This window comes from Arachis hypogaea, chromosome 9 (genome assembly GCF_003086295.3).
Source record: "Arachis hypogaea cultivar Tifrunner chromosome 9, arahy.Tifrunner.gnm2.J5K5, whole genome shotgun sequence".
NCBI classification, from domain to species: Eukaryota; Viridiplantae; Streptophyta; class Magnoliopsida; order Fabales; family Fabaceae; genus Arachis; species Arachis hypogaea.
The window spans coordinates 64,283,684-64,302,835 of record NC_092044.1 but is presented as its reverse complement, the minus strand read 5'-3'; the positions used below and the strand labels follow the sequence as shown (position 1 = coordinate 64,302,835).

Below are 19,152 nucleotides of genomic sequence, written 5' to 3'. Positions count from 1 at the left end.
CAAAAATTTTAAAATTACTTACTTCACTAACAAGAAACTACAAGATAAGATTCTAGAACTTAAAGATTGAACTTTTCTTAACAAGAAAGTAACAAACTTCAAATTTTTGAATCAATCATATTAATTGTTAGCTAATTTTCGAAAATATGATATAAAGATAAGAAAAAGATTTTGAAAAATATTTTGAAAAAGATTTTTGAAATTTTCGAAAAATGGAAAAAAATGAAAAAGATATAATTTTTGAAAAAAATTTTGAAAGGATAAGATTTTTAAAATTTTGAAAATTTGACTTGACTTGTAAGAAACAACTAATTTTGAAAATTTTTGACTAAGTCAACTCAAATTTTCGAAAATTATGAGAAAAATAAGGAAAAGATATTTTTTTGATTTTTGAATTTTTAATGATGAGAGAGAAAAACAACACAAATGACTCACAACATGAAAATTATGAATCAAAACTCATGATGCATGCAAGAACACTATGAATGTCAAGATGAACACCAAGAACACTTTGAAGATCATGATGAACATCAAGAACATATTTTTGAAAAATTTTTGATGCAAAGAAAACATGCAAGACACCAAAATTAGAAATCTTTAATGCATGGACTCTAACAAACAAAAAATGCATATGAAAAACAACAACCAACACAAAACAAGAAAACATCAAGATCAAACAAGAAGACTTGTCAAGAACAACTTGAAGATCATGAAGAACACCATGAATGCATGGAATTTTCGAAAAATGCAAGAAAAATTTTTAAAGCATGCAATTGACACCAAACTTAAAAATTGACTCAAGACTCAAGCAAGAAACATAAAATATTTTTGATTTTTTTGATTTTATTAATTTTTTTGGATTTTTATTAATTTTTTCGAAAATAAAGTTTAGAAAAACGAAAAAGAAAAGAAAATTTTTGAAAAAGATTTTTTTTTGAAAAAAAAATTACCTAATCTGAGCAACAAGATGAACCGTCAGTTGTCCATACTCGAACAATCCCCGGCAACGGCGCCAAAAACTTGGTGGACGAAATTGTGATAAAAGAGTTCCAGACACTGGTAGAGAAGCTCATAACTCCGTTCAACTTAACCAGCAAATGTACTGCGTCATCCAAGTAATACCTTATGTGAGTAAGGGTCGATCCCACAGAGATTGTTGGTATGAAGCAAGCTATGGTCACCTTGTAAATCTCAGTTAGGCAGATTAAATGGTTATGGGTTTCGAAAATTAATAATAAATAGAAAATAAAAAGGGATAGAAATACTTATGTAAATCAATAGTGGGAATTTCAGATAGGCGTGTGGAGATGCTAGAATCCTTTCGAATCTCTACTTTCTTATTGCTTTCATCCAATCCTTCTTACTCCTTTCCATGGCAACTTGTATGTAGGGCATCACCATCATCAATGGCTACTTTTCATCCTCTCGGAAAAATGGTCCTATGCGCTGTCACTGCACGGCTAATTGTCTGGAGGCATCACCCATGTTGATAGCTACATCCCATCCTCTCAGTGAAAATGGTCCAAATGCTCTGTCACAGCACGGCTAATCATCTGTCGATTCTCAATCAGGTTGGAGTAGAATCCATTGATTCTTTTGCGTTTGTCATCACACCCAGCCTTCAGGAGTTTGAAGCTCGTCACAGTCATTCAATACCGGGATCCTACTCGGAATACCACAGACAAGGTTAGACTTTCCGGATCCCCATGAATGCCGCCATCTATCTAGCTTATACCACGAAGATTCTGTTGGGGAATCTAAGAGATATGCGCCCGGCCTAGAGTAGAATGGAAGTGGTTGTCAATTACGCGCGTTCATAGGTGAGAAAGATGATGAGTGTCACGGATCATCACATTCATCAAAGTGTTGTGCAACGTATATCTTGGAATAAGAATAAAAGAGAATTGAATAGAAAGTAATAATAATTGTATTGAAACTTGAGGTACAGCAGAGCTCCACACCCTTAATCTATGGTGTGCAGAAACTCCACCGTTGAAAATACATAAGTGAAAGGTTCAGGCATGGCCGAATGGCCAGCCCCCTAAAACGTGCTCAATGGCCTCCTAAGATGAAGAATAAAACAAAACTGAGACCAAAGATGAAACGTGGTCAAAAGACGACTAATACACTTAGTAAAAAGTCTTATTTATACTAAACTAGCTACTAGGGTTTACATGAGTAAGTAATTGATGCATAAATCCACTTCCGGGGCCCACTTGGTGTATGTTTGGGCTGAGCTTGATTTATCCACGAGCTGAGGCTTTTCTTGGAGTTGAACGCCAAGTTATAACGTGTTTTGGGCGTTCAACTCTGGATCATGACGTGTTTCTGGCGTTTAACTCCAGCCAGCAGCATGTACTTGGCGTTCAACGCCAAGTTACGTCGTCAATTTCCGAATAAAGTATGGACTATTATATATTGCTGGAGAGCTCTGGATGTCTAATTTCCAACGCCGTTGAGAGCGCGCCATTTAGAGTTCTGTAGCTCCAGAAAATCCATTTCGAGTGCAGGGAGGTCAGATTCCAACAGCATCAGTAGTCCTTTTGTCAGCCTTTTTTAGAGTTTTGCTCAAGTCCCTCAATTTCAGCCAGAAATTACCTGAAATCACAGAAAAATACACAAACTCATAGTAAAGTCCAGAAATGTGAATTTAACATAAAAACTAATGAAAACATCCCTAAAAGTAGCTTGAACTTACTAAAAACTATATAAAAACAATGCCAAAAAGCGTATAAATTATCCGCTCATCAGGTAGTCATATTTTCTCCTCAATTTTCTCATTTCCAATTTCAAAATTCAAGAGCAAAGCTGTTGAAGATTGTTTAATTTTGGTGTTTAAATTCGAATTAACATGGAGGAAACACTTAATCTTGCTTCATTAGTGCTTGAGTAAGGTGAGAATCCTAGAACCCTAGTTAATTCCTTGATTGAATGTGTTAGGTATTGAGTTTTGGGTATGTATATATGATTATATGTATTAGGTGTGTAAGTATGTAAGTTGAAGTCTTGGTGGAGCTTTGGGTGTCATTGTTTTGGATTCTTGGGGCTGAATTTTGAACATTTTGGTGGTGCCCTTGGGTTATAGGAGGAAATCGGCCACCGTATAGTTTAGGTTTCTTGTATTTAATATATAATGTCTTGTGAAAACTTAGGCTAGAAGACCATAGGATAGGTTGGAAGGATTAAGTATGTTGAATGTTTAGCACTTGTGATAATAATTGATGATATGGATTGAGCACGTCTTGGTGATCATTGTTGTGGTGGAAATAGAATGCTAAAATGGTGATTGAATAATGATTGACATGTTAATGATGTTGATTATGCATATATGATGGATTGTTGATAATCTTATTGATTAAACTGAGAAATTTAGGTGCAAAATTATATAATATTGAGGTATAATTGATTATGGTATGATGTGGAGAATTTTAGTACTGTGTTAGTGTGATATGGTATGTTGTTGTGCTGAATATATCTTTAGGAGGTTGGGATTGAGTTTTGTTTTTAATGAAAATAGAGTTTGAGGATTTTGTGTAAATTTAATTTTTGGTCAAATTTCAGCGAGCCATAACTCGACTTTCAGACCCCCCAAATTGTTTCAAACCTATTTCATATGAAAATTGCGTTTGTAAAGTTTATGCCATTCGAATAATGGATAAAAAATCTTTTAAAACGAGAAAGTTATGCACGTCGGAAGTTTGGTATGTAAAATTGAAATTCTACAGACTTAGGCATTTTTGACTAATTTGCAATGCATGCATAGCAAATCCCTCCATACGCGGATGGGAATTTTTGTTTGGCATGCATGCGTATGCGGGCATGTGTTGCATACGTAAGCATAGGCAAAAAGAGACCCTTGCGTACGCGAGCCTGGGGCTTTCTATGCAGACGTTTGATTCTGTCCAGCATACCTGCGTATGCGTGATGGGCAAATTGCACTCCCATGTGTACGCGTGGCCCCTGTTTCAGCAAGTATGGATTTTGTGTTTTAAAGCTTAATTTCAAACTTCTAAACCTCTATTGTCATTCTTTTAGCCCTAGATCTTAATAGTATGCCTAGTAATAAGATGGAGCTAGGAAAAAGTGGTAACTTGGGGGTGAAGTAAGGTTGGAAAGTGATGAATGATATATGAAAAATGTGAATACATAAAGTATATGTGATGCCATAGCTATGAAGAATGATTGCTACCAGCTCTTTTCCCTGCGCTTGCAAAGTCAGCATCATACCTGGCTTAGGGTTCTTATAGCTCGAGAGAGGTGAGAGTGTAGCGTGGTCCCTGCCTAATTTCTTATTCTTTACTTGCCTACCTCAAACCAACCAACAAAGCCGGTGACTTATCTGTCAACTTTTCCACTATCACCCCCAAAAAACCAAACTCTGCCTTACGTAAAGTTGCCAGAGTACGCTTAACCTCTGGATTTGAAATCACTGCTTATATACCCGGTATTGGCCATAATTTACAAGAACATTCTGTAGTCTTAGTAAGAGGGGGAAGGGTTACAACTATTATGAATGATTATGAATGATTATTGGCTTGTGAAATCAATTATCTGAGATACGAGTTTCCCTGGGTAAAGTACCGTAGCTGGCCACCACGTGTTCCAGGTTGAGACTCGATACTCTGTTGACCCTATGACGTAAAGGCTCTGCACAGAGTCTTGGAGATGCGTGTCGGGGGACAGTCCAGGGTTTAGCAGGCAGACTTGTCGGGTTGCCTTGATAACCGACAGATGAGACTCATCAACCATAGGACAGGCATGCATCATATGCATATTGTTTGAATTGCTTGCTTGTGCATTAATTAGGAATGCCTAAGTGATTTTAAAATGATAATTGTTATACTTACTATCTTTATTACTTGTATTATAGCTATGCTTGCCATTGTCTGCTTGTTTGTCTATGCGAATTCACCGGAGTTGGATAAACAGAGGAAAGGCGGAAAGATTAAGGGTTTTAGTTTAGTTTTGGTTAAGTTAGAACCTTAGAGGACCACCCACTTATGGTTTCTGTTTTAGCTCTTTATGATTTATAACTTGAGTGTTGGAGTTCTAGGATTGCCTCTGGCTTTCCCATGACCTTATATCTTATGTACGTGGCACCTTTACCATGCTCAAAACCCCCGGTTCTCATTCCATACGATATTGTTGTTTTTTAGATGCAGACTGAAAGGCACCTCGCTAGGCGTCTGGAGTTTCTACAGCGAAGTGGATATTTTGGGACCTTACTTGTGATCTTTTATTGTATATGAATAGAGGTGTATGGAGAACTAGGGTTTCATACTGGTATTTTGGGCTATGGGTCATATATATTTGTATGTGTAAATATTCTTCGGCTAGCCTTATCCTCGCAGGCTGAGTTAGGAGCTTATTATCTTGTACTCTTTACCCTCTACTCTTATTTTCTCTCTCTCTCTCTCTCTCTCTCTCTCTCTCTATATATATATATATATATATATATATATATATATATATATATACGTTTATGAACTTTAGTTTTCTTCGCACACAAGTAATCTTGTTCCTGAGTGCTGTGCTTTTATTCTGCAATTTTATTTTATCTGTTATTCAAGGCTCCTCAAATATTTTATCCTTTCAATTACTGATGAGCGGATATTTTATACGCTTTTTGGTATCATTTTCATATAATTTTCATTATGTTTTATTTAAGTTTTACTAACTTTTCATAGGTTTTAGTGCAAAATTCACATTTTCGGATTCTACTTCGAGTTTGTGTGTTTTATGGTGATTTCAGGTATTTTCTAGCTGAAATTGAGGAGCTTGAGCAAAAGTCTGATTTAGAGACAGAGAAAAGACTGCAGATGCTGTCAGGAGTTGAACTCTGTGCACTCGAAGGAGCTTTTGTGGAGCTATAGAAGTCCAAATGGTGTGCTCTCAACGGCTATGGAAAGCTAACATTCAGGGCTTTCCAAAAATATATAATAATCTATACTTTGATTTGGAAATGAAGGCCCAAAACTAGTGTTTAACGTCAGCCACCAGCCCTATTCCTAGTGTCCAGCGCCCACAGGGAGCAGCTGGCGTCCAACACCCCAAAGGGAGTCCTTATCCAATGTTCAACGCCCCTAAGGGGTACTAGCTCGTGAGAGACACTCAAGCTCACCCCAAGCACTCACCATGTGGGCCCTAGAAGTGAACTTTCACACTACAAGACTAGTTTATCATATTTCTATAATTCTTAGTTAGCAGATTAGTATATATATACGAGAGTTCACCCTTGTTAGAGAGGACTCATGCCCACTTTTACGTTTTTCATTGTATTTTCGAATAGCATGAGTCACTAACCTCCTAAGGTTAAGGTTAGGAACTCTACTGAGTTTCATGGATCAATAATATTACTAATCTAGTTCAATATGTCTTATTCTGTTCTCTTATGCATTCTCGTTCTTCATCTCATAAATTGAGGGTGACCCATGACAATCATCCTTATTCTACATGGATTTTGTGCGAGTCCTGACCCGTACGTTGAACCAAAGCTAGAGATTGCATTGCGGATCCCAATAGAGTACCTGGGCAACTTTGGATATGTGACATATAATCTCATTGACCTAGGTAAGTGAGGTCTCTGTGGCATCAAGGCTAGAGTCAAAGAAGCAACACTTTCTGATCCGGAAGATCTGCCTTGTCTGTAGCACCTTGAGTAGGATCATGAAGGGGAGTGGATTGCTTAGAGCTTCATCTTCTGCTACAGTGAGAAACCTAGAGGTGGCTTGATGAGAGGACATGAGTCATCTCAACCTGGTGGATTGCTGCAGTGGAGGAGGTTAACTTGATGAGAGGACATGAGTTAATCACTTATGGCTGCCATTGAAAGAATCAGAAGGTTATTGAAGTAGACAGTAAGAAAAGTTAATCCGAAAAGACAAAGCATCTCTGAAGCCTCAACTGTTCTGTCACCATTGATTTCTTATCTATCTAGTAACGTTTTATTAATTTATTTTATTTTATGCATTTTCTGTAACAAACTATAATTTCTATCCACCTAATTAAGATCTGCAAGGTAACCACTGCTTGCTCAAACCAACAATCTCTGTGGGATCGACCCTCACTCACCTATGGTATTACTTGGACGACCCGGTATACTTGCCGGTCTATCTGTGCGAACTCTACGGAGCCAGTTTCGTGCACTAAGTTTTTGGTGCCGTTGCCGGGATTGTTCGGATTTGACAAACAATAGGATTATCTTGTTGCTTAGATTAGGTACTTTTTACCTTTGTTTTGAGTCTTTTGTTTTCTTTTCAAAAAAATTTTCAAAACCTTTTCTTTTTTTATTAATCTTTATCTTTTGTTTGAGTCTTTTGTTCTTGTTCTTGTTAATGTTTCGAACTTTCTTGCTTTCTTTTCAAAAAAAAAAATTCAAAAATACTGTCTTTTGTTTGAGTCTAGTTTCAATTCTTAAGTTTGGTGTCCCTTGTGTTTTTATCTTTTCTTTAAATTTTTCGAAAATTGTTCTTAGTGTCCTTCTTGTTATTCAAGTTGTTCTTGTTTCTTTTCTTGTTTAGCTTAAAAGTTTTAAGTTTAATGTCTTTGGTGTTTGTTTTCTTAATTTTTGAAATTTTGTCTTTTGATATAAAAATTTTTAAGTTTGGTGTCTTTTGGTTGTTTTTCTCTTTCTTGATTAATTCACAAAATAAAAAATATATCTTTTTATCTTAATTTTTGAAAATTCCAAAAAAGATTTCAAATTTTAATTTCAAAATCATTTTAAATCTTTTCAAAAATCATATCTTTTTCAAATCACTATCTTATCCTTGCTAATTTTAAATTTCAAAACTTTTTAAAATGAAATCTTTTTCAAATTTTCTATCTTATCTTATTTTCAAATATTTCTTAATTAGTTACTTATTTTCTCTTTCTTCTTTTTTAAAACTTCCTAACTGTTTTCCCTCTCTTCTTTTTCGAAAACTATCTTCTAATTTTCAAAATCTTTTTAGTTAATTAGCTTTTAATTTCCTATTCAATTAATAAATAAAATAAAAATAAAAATATTTTAATTCTAGTTTCTCTTTTTACTTTTAAATTTTTGAATTCTTCTATCCTTTATTCGAATTCTTCTTCTCTTTTCTCTATCTTCATTCTTCTTTCTTCTTCACATCTTACAGGGAGTCCTCTATCCTTTGACATAGAGCTCCCATTCTTCTTCTTTCTTGTTTTCTTTTTCTTGTTTATGAGTAGGAACAGAGATAAAGAACCTCTCTTTAATCCTGATCCTGAACTTGAGAGGACCCTAAGGAGGCGTTTACAACAAGTTAAAGTACAAAACTACAGAAGAGATCTCAGAACTTTTTGAACAAGAAATAGAAAATACAAGCATGGCAGTCGAACAGAACAATGGAGGAGATGCAAGGAAGGTTCTTGGTGACTTCATTGCACCAACTTCTGACCTCTATGGAAGAGGTATCTCTATACCTGCCATTAGAGCTAATAACTTTGAGCTAAAGCCTCAGTTAGTCTCTCTAATGCAACAGAATTGCAAGTTCCATGGACTTCCACTAGAAGATCCACATCAGTTCTTATTTGAATTCTCGCAAATCTGTAATACCGTTAAGACCAATAGAGTTGATCCTGAGGTCCACAGACTTATGCTTTTCCCTTTTGCTGTTAGAGACAGAGCTAGGATGTGGTTGGATTCTCAACCCAAAAAAAGCATAGACTCTTGGAAAAAGTTGGTCAATGCTTTCCTGTCCAAGTTCTTTCTACCTCAGAAGATGAGCAAGCTCAGGGTAGAAATTCAAATCTTCAGACAAAAAGAGGGTAAATCGTTCTATGAAGCCTGGGAAAGATACAAGCAACTGATCAAGAGGCATCCTCTTGACATGCTCTCAAAATGGTCTATTCTAGGAATTATCTATGATGGTCTATCTGAGATATCCAAGATGTCCTTGGATCATTCTGCTGGTGGATCACTCCACTTGAAGAAAATGCCTGAAGAGGTACAGGAACTCATTGAAATAGTTGTAAACAACTAGTTTATGTATACTTCTGAGAGAAACCCTGCGAACAAGGGGGTAGCTCAGAAGAAGGGAGTCCTGGAAGTTGACACTTTGAATGCCATATTGGCTCAGAACAAGATCTTGACCCAGCAGGTCAATATGATATCTCAGCACTTAACTAGAGTGCAAGCTGCAGCTAGCAGTACTCAGGACACCTCCTATGATGGAGATGCCTATCATCCAGATCAACCCATGATGGAAGGGGTGAATTACATGGGAGAACTGATAAACCATTATTTTATGATTTATATTGTGTTTAATTGAGTGGTTTTATCAAGTCTTTCACCCACTTATTCATATGATTAGCATGATATTACAAGTCCTTCCCAAAATTGTTCTATGATTGAAAACTTGCTTCCTAAAGATCTTTTAATTGTATATTTTTATTCTCCTTTATACCATTCAATGCCGTGATCTGTGTGTTAAGTGTTTCAGGCTTCATAGGGCAGGAATGGCTTAGAGAATGGAGAGGAAGCTTGCAAAAATAAAAACGAACACAAGAAATTGAGGAGATGACCAGTGAGAAGCGATGCAGACGCATGACTCACGCATCCGCACAAAATGGAGAAAATCACAGCGACGCGAACGCGTGCCTGACGCGAGCGCGTGGATTGGAATCTGCACGAGTGACGCGAATGCGTTGACGACGTGCACGCGTGGCAAGGAAAAATGCTGGATGACGCGAACGCGTGGACGACGCGGTCACGTGACGTGTGCGATCTGCAAAGTTTACAGAAATCACTGGCGTGGATTTTGGGCCGCATTTTAACCCAGTTTTTGGCCCAGAAACACAGATTAGAGCCAGGAAACATGCAGAGACTAGAGACGACTCTCATTCTGCATAATTTTAGTTTTAGTTTTTGAATCTAAAAAGAGAATTCTACCTCTTCCTCTAGGTTTTTCTTTTACACTTATAGTTTAGAATTTGATTGTTTTGCTTTAGTTATTGAGAAGAGTCTACCTCCGGAACTGATTATTCTAGTTCGTTTTCTTTATCTTATTTACTCCTTTATATTTTTAATCCTTATTCAGAGTTACAATTGGGAAGCTTTTATGACTTGTTGAGATTTATTAATGCAAGAACTATTTTATTTTTAATTGATCTTTTGATTATTATTTATCATGTCTTCTTTTTATTCTCCTTAATTTTGCGAAGTCTATATTTATGATAATGGAGTAGTTCCCTAACTTGATTGGGAGCGGATTAAAAAGAGAACGTTGAGTTGGGATACTCAAGAGCTCAATTGTAATTGGTTCGTTGTTGGTTGGCTGGTTAGTCACTAACTCTAATCCTTCCCAACTCTAATCCTTTTTCTTTTTAAACCCTTTTTTATTGGTGTTGGAAATTTATTTGGGTCTTTATTTTCTATATTTTGCTTGTGGATTATTAAGGAATAATTTGACAATTATATATTACTTTTTATAGGGTTGCTTGCATGTTCAATTTAACACTTTCAATACCTTATTTACCATGCATGTTAAGTGTTTGTGAAAAAGCCCGTATGGCGTCATGCACTACTTTTATGTTATCCTACTTTAATGCCTATTTTTCACAAAACCTCTTTTATAATTTATTAATTAAATATAATTGTCCATACAAACAGATTGTTAGTTTGACAGACTTGGTAATCTAACTTGGACATTGAATGCTTGATCCATGCTACTCATGCCTTTGCCGGCATGCCAATAAACACCTTGCATTCAATTGTCATCACATGCACTTACTATAATTTCATTGATGGACTTTTCACATGTAGTCTAGACCATGTGTTAACAATACCTCTTTCCCATGCATTGATTATCACCTATACCGTCTCTTTCCTTACTCTAACCCTTAAATTTAAAAAGTTACATTCTCTTTCCCTTTTAAGGATGGCCACCAAGAGAAGCAAGGAGAAAGCTACTCCCAAACCACCAGCAAGAAGAGGAACGAAAAGAACATTAGTGGCAAAACCATCTTCAACAACAGTAAAGCCCTCAACAAAAAGAATTAAGAGGATTATTGGTGCACGAAATTGTGATCATCAATGGCGCCATCAACATGGTACGCTCAATTGCAATCTCAACTCTTTATCACAACTTCGCACAACTAACCAGCAAGTGCACTGGGTTGTCCAAGTAATAAACCTTACGCGAGTAAGGTCGATCCCACGGAGATTGTTGGTATGAAGCAAGCTATGGTCATCTTGTAAATCTCAGTCAGGCGGATTCAAATGGTTATGGAGGATTGATAATTAAAAGATGAATAAAACATAAAATAAAGATAGAGATACTTATGTAATTCATTGGTGAGAATTTCAGATAAGCATATGGAGATGCTTTGTCCCTTCCGTCTCTCTGCTTTTCTACTGTCTTCATCCAATCCTTCTTACTCCTTTCCATGGCAAGCTGTATATTGGGCATCACCATTGTCAATGGCTATAGTCCCGTCCTCTCAGTGAAAATGTTCAACGCGCTCTGTCACAGCACGGCTATTCATCTGTCAGTTCTCGATCATGTCGTAATAGAATCCAGTGATTCTTTTGCGTCTGTCACTAACGCACCACAATCGCGAGTTTGAAGCTCGTCACAGTCATTCAATCCTTGAATCCTACTCAGAATACCACAGACAAGGTTTAGACCTTCCGGATTCTCAAGAATGCCGCCATCAATTCTAGCTTATACCACGAAGATTCTGATTAAGGAATCCAAGAGATACACATTCAAGCCTTGTTTGCATGTAGAACGGAAGTGGTTGTCAGGCACGCGTTCATAAGTGAGAATGATGATGAGCGTCACATAATCATCACATTCATCAAGTTCTTGAGTTCGAATGAATATCTTGGAACAAGCATAAGCTGAATTGAATAGAAGAACAATAGTAATTGCATTAATACTCGAGGTACAGCAGAGCTCCACACATTAATCTATGGTGTGTAGAAACTCCACCATTGAAAATACATAAGATCAAGGTCTAGGCATGGTCGTGAGGCCAGCCCCATGATCTAAGATAGCATAAGACTACTCGAAGATAGCTACCCAGATGAAAATACAATAGCAAAAGGTCCTATTTATAGAGAACTAGTAGCCTAGGGTTTACAGAAATGAGTAAATGACGTATAAATCCACTTCCGGGCCCACTTGGTGTGTGCTTGGGCTGAGCATTGAAGCATTTTCGTGTAGAGAATTTTCTTGGAGTTAAACGCCAGCTTTTGTGCCAGTTTGGGCGTTTAACTCCCACTTCTGTGCCAGTTCCGGCGTTAAACGCCGGACAGTCTTGAGCTATTTGGAACGCCGGTTTGGGCCATCAAATCTCGGGCAAAGTATGAACTATTATATATTGCTGGAAAGCCCAGGATGTCTACTTTCCAACACAATTGAGAGCGCGCCAATTGGTCTTCTGTAGCTCCAGAAAATCCACTTCGAGTGCAGGGAGGTCAGAATCCAACAGCATCTGCAGTCCTTTTTCAGCCTCTGAATCAGATTTTTGCTCAGGTCCCTCAATTTCAGCCAGAAAATACCTGAAATTACAGAAAAACACACAAACTCATAGTAAAGTCCAGAAAAGTGAATTTTAAATAAAAACTAATAAAAATATAATAAAAACTAACTAAAACATACTAAAAACATACTAAAAATAATGCCAAAAAAGGTATAAATTATCCGCTCATCACAACACCAAACTGAAATTGTTGCTTGTCCCCAAGCAACTGAAAATCAAATAGGATAAAAAGAAGAGAATATACTATAGACTCCAAAATATCAATGAAACTTAGCTCCAATTAGATGAGCGGGACTAGTAGCTTTTTGCCTCTGAACAGTTTTGGCATCTCACTTTATCCTTTGAAGTTCAGAATGATTGGCTTCTATAGGAACTCAGAATCCAGATAGTGTTATTGATTCTCATATTTAAGTATGATGATTCTTGAACACAGCTACTTTATGAGTCTTGGTCGTGGCCCAAAGCACTCTGTTTTCCAGTATTACCACCGGATACATCCATGCCACAGACACATAACTGGGTGAACCTTTTCAGATTGTGACTCAGCTTTACTAGAGTCTCCAATTAGAGGTGTCCAGGGTTCTTAAGCACACTCTTTTTGATTTGGATCACGACTTTAACCGCTCAGTCTCAAGTTTTCACTTGACACCTTCACACCACAAGCACATGGTTAGGGACAGCTTGGTTTAGCCGCTTAGGCCAGGATATTAATCCTGTAGGCCCTCCTATCCACTGATGCTCAAAGCCTTGGATCCTTTTTATTACCCTTGCCTTTTGGTTTAAAGGGCTATTGGCTTTTTCTGCTTGCTCTTTCTTTTTCTTTCTCTTTTTTTTTTGAATTCACTGCTTTTTCTTGCTTCAAGAATCATTTTTATGATTTTTCAGATCGTCAGTAACATGTCTCCTTTTTCATCATTCTTTCAAGAACCAACAATTTTAACATTCTTTAAACAACAAATTCAAAAGACATATGCACTGTTCAAGCATACATTCAGAAAACAAAAAGTATTGTCACCATATCAAAATAATTAAGCTAGTTTTAAGGATGAATTCGAAATCATGTACTTCTTGTTCTTTTGTAATAAAAACATTTTTCATTTAAGAAAGGTGATGGATTCATAGGACATTCATAACTTTAAGGCATAGACACTAAGACACTAATGATCATGTAATAAGACACAAACATAGATAAACATAAGCATAAAAATTCGAAAAACAGAAAAATAAAAAACAAAGAGATTAAAGAACGGGTCCACCTTAGTGATGGCGGCTTGTTCTTCCTCTTGAAGATCCTATGGAGTGCTTGAGCTCCTCAATGTCTCTTCCTTGCCTTTGTTTCTCCTCTCTCATGACTTTTTGGACTTCTCTAATTTCATGGAGGAGGATGGAATGTTCTTGGTGCTCCACCTTTTGTTATCCCATGTTGGAACTTAACTCTCCTAGGGAGGTGTTGATTTGCTCCCAATAATTTTATGGAGGAAAGTGCATCCCTTGAGGTATCTCAGAGATTTCATGATGAGGAGTTTCCTCATGCTCATGCCCATGAGTGGGATCTCTTGTTTGCTCCATCCTTTTCTTAGTGGTATCCATGAGGACTTGGTCCAACCTTTGATCAAAGTTGACCCTTTTTGAGTTTGAAAGGGACCTCGGGGATCACCTTCTTCATGGCCACAACTTCATAGAAGTGGTCTTGATGTACCCTTGAGATGAATCTCTCCATCTCCCATGACTCGAAGGTGAAAGCTTTTGCCTTCCCTTTCCTCTTTCTAGAGGTTTCTTCGACCTTAGGTGCCATAAATGGTTATAGAAAAACAAAAAGCAACGCTTTTACCACACCAAACTTAGAAGGTTTGCTTGTCCTCGAGCAAAAGAAGAAAGAAGGGAGTAGTAGAAGAAGAAAATGGAGGAGATAGAGGGGGCTTTGTGGTTCGGCCAAGGGGTGGGTTTGGGAGGGAAAGTGGTTGAATTTGGATGGTGGGGTAGGTGAGGTTTTATGAAGGATGGATGTGAGTGGTGAAGAGAATGGTGGGATTTGATAGGTGAGGGGTTTTTGGGGAAGAGGTATTGAGGTGATTAGTGAGTGGGTGAAGAAGAGAGAGAGTGGTGGGGTAGGTGGGGATCCTGTGGGGTCCACAGATCCTGAGGTGTCAAGGATAGCTCATCCCTGCACCAAGTGGCGTGCAAAAATGCCCTTTCTGCCAATCCTGGTGTTAAACGCCGGGCTGCTGCCCCTTTCTGGCGTTTAACGCCAGCTTCTTGCCCATTCCTGGCGTTAAACGCCAGTCTGGTGCCCCTTTCTGGCGTTAAACGCCCAGAATGGTGCCAGACTGGGCGTTAAATACCCATTTGCTGCCCTTACTGGCGTTTAAACGCCAGCAAGCTTTTCCACCAGGGTGTGCTATTTTTCTTTCTATTTTTCATTCTGTTTTTTCTTTTTCAATTATTTTTGTGACTTCACATGATCATCAACCTATAGAAAACATAACAATGGAAAATAGATAAATATAGCATTAGGTTGCCTCCCAACAAGCGCTTCTTTAATGTCAGTAGCTTGACAGTGGGCCCTCATGGAGCCTCACAGATGTTCAGAGCAATGTTGGAACCTCCCAACACCAAACTTAGAGTTTGAATGTGGGGGTTCAACACCAAACTTAGAATTTAGTTGTGGCCTCCCAACACCAAACTTAGAGTTTGACTGTGGGGGCTCTGTTTGACTCTGTTTTGAGAGAAGCTCTTCATGCTTCCTCTCCATGGTTACAGAGGGATATCCTTGAGCCTTAAACACAAAGGATTCTTTATTCACTTGAATGATCAATTCTCCTCTGTCAACATCAATCACAGCCTTTGCTGTGGCTAGGAAGGGTCTGCCAAGGATGATGGATTCATCCATGCACTTCCCAGTCTCTAGGACTATGAAATCATTAGGGATGTAATGGTCTTCAATCTTTACCAGAACATCCTCTACAAGTCCGTAAGCTTGTTTTCTTGAATTGTATGCCATCTCTAGTGAGATTCTTGCAGCTTGTACCTCAAAGATCACTAGCTTCTCCATTACAGAGAGAGGCATGAGGTTTATGCTTGACCCTAGGTCACACAGAGCCTTCTCGAAGGTCATAGTGCCTAATGTACAGGATATTGAGAACTTCCCAGGGTCCTGTCTCTTTTGAGGTAATCTCTGCCTAGTCAAGTTATCCAGTTCTTTGGTGAGCAAAGGGGGTTCATCCTCCCAAGTCTCATTGCCAAATAACTTGTCATTTAGCTTCATGATTGCTCCAAGGTACTTAGCAACTTACTCTTCAGTGACATCTTCGTCCTCTTCAGAGGAAGAATACTCATCAGAGCTCATGAATGGCAGAATTAAATCCAATGGAATCTCTATGGTCTCAGTGTGAGCCTCAGATTCCCATGGTTCCTCATTAGGGAACTCATTGGAGGCCAGTGGACGTCCATTGAGGTCCTCCTCAGTGGCGATCACTGCCTCTTCCTCCTCTCCAAATTTGGCCATGTTGATGGCCTTACACTCTCCTCTTGGATTCTCTTCTGTATTAGTTGGAAGTGTACTAGGAGGAAGTTTAGTAACTTTCTTACTCAGCTGACCCACTCGTGCCTCCAAGTTTCTAATGGAAGACCTTGTTTTAGTCACGAAACTTTGAGTGGTTTTGATTAGATCAGGGACCATGGTTGCTAAGTCAAAGTGGCTCTGCTTAGAATTCTCTGTCTGTTGCTGAGAAGATGATGGAAAGGGTTTGCCATTGCTAAACCTGTTTCTTCCACCATTATTGTTGTTGAAACCTTGTTGAGGTCTCTGTTGATCCTTCCATGAGAGATTTGGATGATTTCTCCATGAAGGATTATAGGGGTTTCCATAGGGTTTTCCCATGTAATTCACCCCTTCCATTGATGGATTCTCAGGATCATAAGCTTCTTCTTCAGATGAAGCGTCCTTAGTACTGCTTGGTGCAGCTTGCATTCCAGACAGACTTTGAGAAATCATATTGACTTGCTGAGTCAATATTTTGTTCTGAGCCAATATGGCATTCAGAGTATCAATCTCAAGAACTCCTTTCTTCTGATTTGTCCCATTGTTCACAGGATTCCTTTCAGAAGTGTACATGAATTGGTTATTTGCAACCATTTCAATGAGTTCTTGAGCTTCTGCAGACGTCTTCTTCAGATGAAGAGATCCTCCAGCAGAGCTGTCCAATGACATCTTGGACAGTTTAGACAGACCATCATAGAAGATACCTATGATGCTCCATTCAGAAAGCATGTCAGAAGGACACTTTCTGATCAATTGTTTGTATCTTTCCCAAGCTTCATAGAGGGATTCACCTTCCTTCTGTCTGAAGGTTTGGACTTCCACTCTAAGCTTACTCAATTTTTGAGGTGGAAAGAACTTTGCCAAGAAGGCATTGACTAGCTTTTCCCAAGAGTTCAGGCTTTCTTTAGGTTGTGAGTCCAACCATATCCTAGCTCTGTCTCTTACAGCAAAAGGGAATAGCATAAGTCTGTAGACCTCAGGATCAACCCCATTGGTCTTAACAGTGTCACAGATTTGCAAGAATTCAGCTAAAAACTGATGAGGATCTTCCAATGGAAGTCCATGGAACTTGCAATTCTGTTGCATTAGAGAAACTAATTGAGGCTTAAGCTCAAAGTTTTTTGCTCCAATGGCAGGGATAGAGATGCTTCTCCCATAAAAGTTAGGAGTAGGTGCAGTAAAGTCACCCAGCACCTTCCTTGTATTGTTGGCATTGTTGTTGTTTTCGACTGCCATATCTTCTTCTAGTTTGAAGATTTCTGTTAGGTCCTCTACAGAGAGTAGTACTTTAGCTTCTCTTAGCTTTCGCTTCAAGGTCCTTTCAGGTTCAGGGTCAACCTCAACAAGAATGCTTTTGTCTTTGCTCCTGCTCATATGAAAGAGAAGAGAACAAGAAAATATGGAATCCTCTATGTCACAGTATAGAGATTCCTTGAGATGTCAGAGGAAAAGAAGAATAGAAGGAGAAGGTAGAAGAATTCGAACTTATCAAGAGGGATAGAGTTCGAATTGTGTATTGAGGAGGAGTGTTAGTCCTTAAATAGAAGGATGTGAGAAGAGGGGAAGAATTTTCAAAAATAAGGTAAAAGATTTTGAAAAATTTTTGAAAAATTGAAGAATAATTTTCGAAAATTAAAGTTGGGAAAGAAATAAAGTGATTTTTGAAAAAGATTTTGAAATTAGAAATCAAAAAGATATGATTGAAAACTATTTTGAAAAAGATTTGATTTTTAAAATTAATGACTTGGCTAACAAGAAATTTAAAAGATATGATTCAAACATTAAACCTTTCTCAACAGAAAAGGCAACATACTTGAAATGTTGAATCAAATCATTAATTGTTAGCAAGTATTTTTGAAAAATGGAAAGAAATTGATTTTGAAAATATATGATTGAAAAGATATGATTTGAAAAAGATTTGATTTTGAAAAATTATGGAAACTTGAAAAAATTTGAATTAAAAACAAAATCTTCCCTCTTGTGCCATCCTGGCATTAAACGCCCAGAATGGTATACATTCTGGCGTTTAACGCCCAAAATGCTACCCTTTTGGGCGTTAAACGCCCAGCCAGGTACCCTGGCTGGCGTTTAAACACCAGTTTTCCTTCCTCACTGGGTGTTTTGAACGCCCAGCTTTTTCTGTGTAATTCCTCTGCTGTATGTTCTGAATCTTCAATTCTCTGTATTATTGACTTGAAAAGACACAAATTAAAATTTTTTTTGAATTTTTAATGATGAAGAATAATCAAAATGCAACTAAAATCAAATAAACAATGCATGTAAGACACCAAACTTAGAAGTTTGTATACTATTGACACTAACAAATTGAAAATGCATATGAGAAATAACAAAACACACAAAACAAGAGAATTTAAAGATCAGAGCAAGGAAATCATCAAGAACATCTTGAAGATCAATGAAGACACATGAATGAATTCGAAAAATGCAAGAAGAATAGAAACATGCAATTGACACCAAACTTAAAATTAGACACTAGACTCAAACAAGAAACATAAAATATTTTTGATTTTAAGATTTTATAATTTTTTTGGATTTTTTTAAAAATTGAGTGAAAAAGAAAATAAGGATATCAAAATTCTTAATAAGAATTTCCAGGAATCATGCAATGTTAGTCTAAAGCTTTAGTCTAAAAAGATTAGACATGGCTAGCCAAGTTTCAGCAGGACATTACATAAAAGAGCTAAATTGATGAAAATCAATCAGCTTTGGTGATGATGAAAACATCATCTGAAACTCTATAATTCATTCTTAAGAACTCTGAAGAACAAAATAAAACAAAATAACCTAATCTAAGCAACAAGATGAACCGTCAGTTGTCCAAACTCAAACAATCCCCGACAACGGCGCCAAAAACTTGGTGCATGAAATTGTGATCATCAATGGCGCCATCAACATGGTACGCTCAATTGCAATTTCAACTCTTTATCACAACTTCGCACAACTAACCAGCAAGTGCACTGGGTCGTCCAAGTAATAAACCTTACGCGAGTAAGGGTCGATCCCATGGAGATTGTTGGCATGAAGCAAGCTATGGTCATCTTGTAAATCTCAGTCAGGCGGATTCAAATGGTTATGGAGGATTGATAATTAAAAGATGA

General features: G+C 37.6%; 1 non-coding gene across 1 annotated transcript; it reads left to right on the top strand.

The window, feature by feature from the left end:
• The first annotated feature begins 16,756 nt into the window (after window positions 1–16,756).
• Window positions 16,757–16,864, top strand: LOC112713200 (small nucleolar RNA R71). The gene has a single exon (XR_003158175.1). It is a non-coding gene; the product is annotated as a small nucleolar RNA R71 (small nucleolar RNA).
• Window positions 16,865–19,152: the final 2,288 nt, after the last annotated feature.